Source organism: Pseudophryne corroboree, chromosome 1 (genome assembly GCF_028390025.1).
Source record: "Pseudophryne corroboree isolate aPseCor3 chromosome 1, aPseCor3.hap2, whole genome shotgun sequence".
Classification (NCBI taxonomy): domain Eukaryota; kingdom Metazoa; phylum Chordata; class Amphibia; order Anura; family Myobatrachidae; genus Pseudophryne; species Pseudophryne corroboree.
The window spans coordinates 277,477,153-277,483,845 of NC_086444.1; positions in this window are offsets into that span (position 1 = coordinate 277,477,153).

The window sequence follows — 6,693 nt, forward strand, 5'->3', positions numbered from 1 at the left end:
GCACGGAGAGTCAGACTCTGGTCGAGGTGGGGTTCATCATGAGGATTGCTCAGTAGGAGAGAGCTTTGAGGTAAGTTAGAAAATTACCCCACAATATATTTGTTTTTACGGACTTGGTACACGCTTGTATTATAGATAGACCTTTTTGGATACATTGTGGATTTCAGATCATGAACTCTGAAATGTGCATCCAGCCATCTCGGATGCCAAGACACTCACTGCTTTATAACAACGCTTTGGTAAATCGCACCTGTATCTTGCAGTTCCTCGGTTTGTACTTATCCTTGTCTTATGCTGACGATACACCAGAAAGATACTGTTCCAATCAACCGAATAGTTTGCTGGTTCGAACGGTAGGCCCAGTGTGTGGGAGCAAATGATAATTGTTTCTTTGCTTCTATGCATTGAATAATGACAGAAAATATGGTTGTTCCAACTAGTTAACCAATAATCTTGCTAGCTCTAGTGTAGGAAGAAAGTTTCCAAATTCCCGAAGCTGAACAGCAAGAAGGTGATCACAAGCCTTTATCTCTGTTGTGTTTTATACTACAATCAATACATAGCAATGTCTAATTACAGCCAGCTTCCTGGTGGGTGTACTTTATGTAGAAAGCAACTTCCTTGATTTCAGATGATAGTAGGTATCCGTTGTGTCTGAGTCTGATCTCTCTTGGTTGGCTACCTTATCCCTATACATCTTTCCAACCCCAGCCAGCCTCCTTCTGCCTCTCTAGCCCTGTTAGGTCTGTAGAGCCCCAGCCAGTCCCCTTTTGCCTCTCCAGCCCCCACGTGTCTCTCGACCCCCCACCAGTCCTCTTCTGTCTCTCCAGCACTTTAGTTCCTCTCTAGCCCCAGCCAGCCCCTTTTTGTCGTTCAACCCTGTGGTATCTCTGTAGCCCCAGCCAGCTCTCTTCTGTCTCTCCATCCCTGCAGTATCTCTCTAGCTCCAGCCAACTCCCTTTTTAATCTCCAGACAAGCGGTACCTCTCTAACCCAAGCCAGCTCCCTTCTGTCTAACCAGCCCTGCAGAACGTCTCTAAACCCCATCCAGCCCCCTTCTGTCTCTCCAGCCCTGAAATGTCTCTCTAGCCCCAGCTAGCTTCCTTTTGTCTCTCCAGCCCTGCAGTGCCTCTCTAGCCCCTGCCAGCCCCCTTCTGTCTCTCCAGCCCTGCAGTGCCTCTCTAGCCCAAGCCAGCCCCCTTTTGTCTCTCCAACTCTGAGGTATCTCTGTAGCCCCAGCCAGCTCCCTTATAGCTCTCCAGTCCTGTGGTGTCTCTCTAGTCCCAGCCAGTCCCCATCTCACTCTCCAGCCGTGCTGTGTCTCTCTAACCTCAGCCAGCTCCCTTCTCTCTCTCCAGTCCTACAGTGACTCTCTAGCCCCAGACAAGAAAAAACAAAAGGGTTTTTCCCACGCACCCTAAGGGTTATTAGTAACAAGACCTGTACACTATATGGTAATAGAAAATTTTGAGATCTTGGTTACATATATTTTGCAAAAAAATATGATAAGCCTCCAGGGTACTTCAAGGTGTCTCTATTGCTGCAGGTCCCTAATACTAAGCATAAGTCCAGGGTGCGGACCGCACAAAGCTGGCTCAGGCCCAACCACCCCAGGGCAGCACACCATTGAAATACTAAAGTGTTAATATGTGTTAATAAGAAAGAAGCAGGAGCTTTGTGTTAGAAAGTGATACAAAAATGGTGGCCTGGCTGGCAACTGCAGTGGATGTGTTTGTGTGGAGCTCCGGCTTACACAGCTACAAAAGCCCCTTATCTGCACACGGACACCCCTCTCCCAGTCCCATTTAACCCCCTCTCCTCTCCTTAACACCCCCATACTCGTGGGTAGTCGCCGCGGAATCGGGAGCCGGCTCCGGCCGTCTCTGCGGGTTGCGGCCCTCCCACGTCTGCCAAGCCGGGGACTCAATTTCGACAACGGACCGGGACGCGCCGTGGCGCCGCGCACGGAGGCCCTGTGACCGAGCCTCTGAATATATAGCCCGCTGGAGACTGACTCACCGCTCACTGTGGAGACCGCATCACATGCACAGAGCGCCGGGAGCCGTGGAACGGAGCGCACAGAGGTCCTCTGGGGACACTCACTGAGTAGCGGCGGCCATCTTGTGGGCTGTGAGGTGAGCCCTTACTGCAGGGGAAACAGTTATAAATGAGAAGCTCCTACGTGCACACTCTCCTGCCTATCCTGGTTGCTGCAGACTGTTGATGTGTGTGCTGCAGGGACTTTCACACATTCCCAGCAGCTGATCCATATCCCTTGCCTATATACTCACAGCAGGCACACTGCACCCGGCCTGAGCTACATACATTGAACCCTGCTATACACAGTATATGCCCTCAGCCTGCAGCGGAGTCCATCAGACGCGGGGGCACCGCGCTCTCCGACTTAGCGGGTGAGTCCCCACGTGGCCCGCTGCCTATCGCGGGACCCGCGATACCTCTGCCTCACCCCTGCGAATAGCAGCTTGTCCGGGACCGGCGACACAGGTCTCCCGGGCCTCCTGCGCCACAGCACCCTGAGCCGCATACTCGGGGAACCCCGTGCTCTGGAGGTGCTCCTCGCTCCCTACGACAACCTGCCCGGACCTTTACGGGCCTACAAAACAGGATTGCGGCCTATCCTCCGTCACACACGCCTGGCTGCCCCCCTCACCAACTGAGGTGGCCGCTCCCTGGGAGCCAACGTTCACTCGGCCACCCTGAGCCCGGCGGATAGCCGCAAAGATAACAGCGGTCCTACATTGTGGGTGTATAGATAGCCTTTATCCCGCCTGCCCACCGCAGGTACGGTCAACAAGTGTGATCTGCACTCTACTACCAAACCAAACTCCCTTCCCCGCTAGCTGAGCCTCATGGAGCTCATGGCTCCTTAAGCATAATGACCACGAAGTGACAGGGGGCTCTACCGTGCATATTGCATTATTCTAACACGTTGATACGAGACGCCTCATTTACAATGTCACAAAAGAACCGCAAGAACTCTCAGATACCTAAAGCTAGTGTCCTGCGTGCTTGGGAGAGGGCCGGCTCCTCCACCCGGAGCTCACCTTCAACTGATCAATCCTTAGATCCTGCTGACATCGCCACCTCCAGCAGCCCACTGACCACTCAAGATGTGGTGGCTATCGTTACGAAAACGATCCAGTCAGAAATGAGATCGGTTTTAACTGAGTTTAGATCTGAAATAGCCGACTTGGGCTCCCGCACGGATACACTTGAGCGCAAAGTGGACGACGTCTGCCAATTTCAAACGGTGGTGGAGCAGGAACTTTTGGATATTCGGGCAGATATGGAAGCGTACAAAGACCAACTAGAGGATATGGACAACTGCAATCGTCGGAATAACATCCGAGTCCGCAACATCCCTGAAAGTGTGGCCTCTAGCTCTCTCCCCGAGTATCTGGAGAACCTTTTTTTGCAACTAACGCCGGATGCCCCCGAGGCCCTTCTCCAGCTGGACCGTGCCCACAGGGCTCTCCGCCCTAGACCGCCTCCGACCCAACCGCCACGTGACGTAATTATACGTTTTCATTGCTACACCACCAAAGAGCGAGTCATGCTGGCGGCTAGAGGACTACCGACGGTCTCTTATGCCGGCTCCCAGTTACAGCTGTTCCAGGACCTCGCCCCCTCCACCCTCAAAAAGCGCAGAGACCTAGCCCACATCACCAAAGTTCTCCGAGCCCATTCCATAAAATACAAATGGGGCTTCCCCTTCCTACTGCAAGTGATGCAGAACGGAAAGACCTTCACAGTCAAGACCCCAACACAAGGAGCTGACCTACTTAAAACTTTCGGCATTTTTGAAGATCTCCCTGAATCAACCCAAGATCAGATGTCGCCCTTAATCTCAAGCCCGAGGGCCCCGACCCCGGAGTGGTCTTCTACTTGAATGCTCTCAGGCACCCCATGATACAATCCTTGTTAAATGTGATATTTATAATTTCTGAATGCTTTAACCTGCATGCTTTAATACCTCGGTTTGCTACGTATTCACATGTGTTTTTTCAGACTCTCCGCGTGGCCGACTGGCTGTGACGCCAAGGGCGATGCTGTCCACTTGGCTACGCGTGAGTGTCATATTTCTATAGTTTGTTTTCATGTTTGTTCATGTTGGCCAATGATTAGCATGGTGCTCATTTGTTACTGTTCATAATCTCCTGGTAAGACCGATGTTGGTTTAGTACTTGATATCACTGCATGCTTTATCCTTCTCCCTCACTATGTCTATACCGCTCACACTACTCCTATCTATCTTAATAATGCGATTCTCCTAGCTCCCCCTATTCCCCCTGTCACTTGGTCGTTCCTGCTACAACCTCTCCCTCCCCTATACTCCTCCTTACCCTACTTATCGTTCTGTCACAAAGCCATGTCCCCCCACGAAGGATACGCCAGGACGGCGTCTTTCCTTTCTGTGTTAAACCTGGCCCTTCTACAGGAAAAGGTTCTCCCCCTCTGTATTTTCATACAGACTCTTTCCCCTTCTCTCTCCTCCTCTATTCCTCCTTTCCTCCTCTCCATCCCCATGGTCGGACCGGTCCCATCCCGCCCCTCTGTTTGCGTCGCCCACAGTTCTTCCCACCATGACCCTGAAAATTATATCGGTTAATGCTAACGGCCTTAACTCTCCCACCAAACGAGCCATGGCCATCCAATTCTTTAACAGACAAAAGTCTGATGTGGTACTAATTCAGGAGACCCATTTTAAACCCCCACACCCCTCTATGTCTTGCAAACAATTTCCACATGTCTATTATTCAAACATGCCTACCAAACGAAGGGGAACCGCTATTATGATCCGTCGAGGCCTCCCTATAACTGTTCACGACACTGTCTCGGACCCCCAGGGCCGTTACGTTATCCTTTCATGTTCCTATAACCAAGCTCCTTTGATCTTGGCCTCCATATATGCCCCTAATGCGCAGCGGGGTTCTCTGTTTACAGCCTTTTTTGACAGCCTATCCCACCTTCCTACGGGCATGACTGTAATTGGTGGAGACTGCAATGTCACACTTGATCCACTCCATGACAGATCTCGCCCCGCCTCTACCGCTTCAACTCCCGCCAAACTGGCCAAGCGTCTACAAGCACATTTATCACCTGTATGACGGTTGGAGGACTTTGTGCCCCTCGGCGAGGGGCTTCACTCACTACTCCCCACCTCACGATCTCTATACCCGTATAGATTATATGTTCGTTGACCGGGACACTACCCGTAAACTCCTCAGTGCCCAGACACTCCCTATCTCCTGGTCGGATCACTCTGCTGTTCTGCTCGAGATCTCATCCTCCTCACCCCTCCCCACCAGATTCTGGCGACTAAATGAATCTCTCCTGCTTAAAAAATGCACCGTAGCTAATATTGCCACCGCCGTAGCTAACTATTATGCGGAAAATGCGACTCCAGACGTCCCTCCCTCCCTAATATGGGAAGCACATAAGGCCACCATCCGAGGCTACCTTATAAGCCTTTCGGCTGCCCAAAAGAAAACTGAAGCCCAACGGATCAGAGTCTTGGAATCAGAACTTGCCGCCTTGACCCTTCTGCATCAGCACCGCCCCAGAAAAAAAACGTATTTCAAACTCCTGGCAGTTAAGGGTCAGCTATCCCAAATCCTCACCAAAAAGGCAGTCAAGGCACTCTTATGGGCACGTCAGAGGTTCTACGAGAAATCAGATAAGGCTGACACTTTACTAGCCCAAAAACTAAGAGCGAAACGCACTCAAAATCGCATTGTATCCCTGCGCTGTGCAGACGGGTCCACCACGTTTGACCCGTCACGAATGGCCGCCCAATTTCGGGATTAGTATACATCCTTGTACAATCTCCCTTCCACTCTAGATACTGATCCTGATCACGTCTCTAAACTCCGAGACTATCTATCCGCTTGCAAACTCCCTAAGCTTTCCGATTCGGACATATTGACACTCAATGCCCCCATTTCCACAGAGGAAATCTCAGTGGCCATTCAGCAGCTACGCTGTACCGCAGCCCCTGGCCCTGATGGCTTTACCGCTTTATATTATAAAAAATTCACAACCTCTTTACTCCCCATGCTCCAATCTCTGTTTAACGCAATCCTGGACAGGGACTCATTCGACGCAGCCACCACTAGGGCCAATCTTATCCTCATTCCGAAACCCAACAGGGACCCGCTGGAGATGAAGAACTATCGACCCATCTCGCTCCTGAATGTGGACCTAAAGCTTTTCGCCAAAATCTTGGCTAACAGACTAGCTCCATTCCTACCCTCCCTCATTCACCCCGACCAGGTCGGTTTCATTCCCTCCAGACAGGCCGCAGATAATACTAGGCGTCTCATCGACCTCATCCAGTTGGCACAAGACAAGTCTCTCTCGACGCTAGTCGTGGCCCTCGACGCAGAAAAGGCCTTCGACAGGGTGGCCTGGCCATTCCTACAAACAGACACTCCTAAATATGGGCTTGCATGGCGCCTTTTACAAAGGCGTTACATCGCTGTATCAGAATCCCTCAGCCTCCATTTTAATTAATGGCCTTTCTTCCGACCCTCTACCCATACGTAACGGCACTCGACAGGGCTGTCCCCTTTCCCCCCTACTCTTCGCCCTCATTATGGAACCGTTAGCAGCTAGAATTAGGCTGAACCGTAACATATCTGGTATCATGTCGGGAACTCACAATCACAAAAT